Source organism: Sinocyclocheilus anshuiensis, unplaced genomic scaffold (genome assembly GCF_001515605.1).
Source record: "Sinocyclocheilus anshuiensis isolate Anshui unplaced genomic scaffold, SAMN03320099.WGS_v1.1 scaffold1163, whole genome shotgun sequence".
Lineage (NCBI taxonomy): Eukaryota > Metazoa > Chordata > Actinopteri > Cypriniformes > Cyprinidae > Sinocyclocheilus > Sinocyclocheilus anshuiensis.
The window spans coordinates 1,134,332-1,136,018 of record NW_015544295.1 but is presented as its reverse complement, the minus strand read 5'-3'; positions in this window follow the sequence as shown (position 1 = coordinate 1,136,018).

Here is a 1,687-nt window from a genome sequence, read left to right as displayed (position 1 = left end):
TTGGTATGATATCTAAGCTGTTTTCCTCATGGGGCCCAAAAATGTCCCCACAAGGATTTTGGATATTGCCATCTTTGTGGGGACATTTTGTACCCAATGTAGGGTACACCTGAATCACACACACACACGTTTGTTTCTGTGAATTGTGGGGACTTTCCATAGAATTCTATTACTTTTATACTGACCAAACAATATTTTCTATCCCCTAACCTAACCCTAACCCTACCCCTTACAGAAAACCTGTTTGCATTGTTACACTTTCAGATAAACATCATTTACTATTTTTAATCATTTTTTTTCCCTTCGTGGGGACCGCAGGCCGGAAGACCCACCAGAAGAAAAAAGTTTTTGGATAATGTTTTTGGACAACAGTGTCCTTGTTGGGTGCCTGCCTTTATAGCTCTTATGAAATTTTTCATATTTACATATTGAAGTAAAGGTTGATGCTTATGCATTTTCATGTTTTCTGAGCTCCATAAGTAAAGTGTAGAGTAAATATGTTGTATTTATGTGAAAGTCATTTTACACATTTGTAACTATTGTAATGCAACTTTGAATTCAAAACAAGTTTGATTTATAATCTATTATTGTAAATCGAAACATTCAGCTTTTGACATCAGAGCTGTGAGTATAAATTTCAACTTAGAAGTACAAATATTCATTATTGAAATCTACAAGCTGAAGTTTGCTACTCTTTTACCTTGAAACATATTTTCACTAAAAGCTGTTATTCCTACTCCATTTGCTCCAGTGATCTGCCTATAGAGATGAAGTAATGTTGTGACAGTTACTTTGAAAAAGATGTGAACAAACAATTTGGGCACACTTTTAACAGCAACAGAAAAGTAAAGATCTATGGACAAGATCTATTGTCCAGAATAGTAGGGATTTAGCTGCCTGGATGGGGTTAGGAAATCACTCCACCAGCAAGAAATGGTGAATGAGTAGGCTCTGGAAAGTGATTTTGTTCCTACCGCAGACGGAGAGCCTGAGCCTGCCGCGACACGTGAGCCAGCGCATAAACCCGCGACTGAGCCGATCATCGCCCCAGAGCCTGAGACTCAAGAATCGTCTGACCATGTGCGTGAGCCGGGAACATCGCCCGTCCCCGAGGGAGTACTGGTGGAGATCGAGGGCTTGGAGGGAAGCCCCGCCCACACTCCCACCGCTGAGGGTAAGCTGCAACTGGTTTCTGGACATTATGAGGAACTGATAGACATTTTTCAAGAGGACTTATTTTTTTTTTTTTTGGTTTTTGCGGCGTTTTGTTTCCTTTTTCCCCACTCCTCTGTCACCATGAACATTTTTGCAGTTGCCCTGCTATGCCTGGAGCAGGGTGACCGTCCGCTGGAAGACCACACCGCCGCGACACGTGAGCCAGTGCAGAAACCCGCGACTGAGCAGATCATCGCCTGAGCCATGGGCGTGAGCCGGCAACACCGCACGTGCATGAGGGAATGCTCGTGGAGATCGAGGGCTTGGAGAGAAGCACCGCCCACACTCCCGCTGCTAAGGGTGAGCTGCTACTGGTCACTGGACATTATATTGAGGAACTAATGGACATTTTTCAAGAGGACTTAATAGACTGGTTTGGGGAGGTAATACCCAGTGCTCCTGAGTCTCCTGTGTCTCCGCTGGTTCCGCCCAGCCCTGAATCTCCTGTGTCTCCACTGTGTCGTGGCCTAAT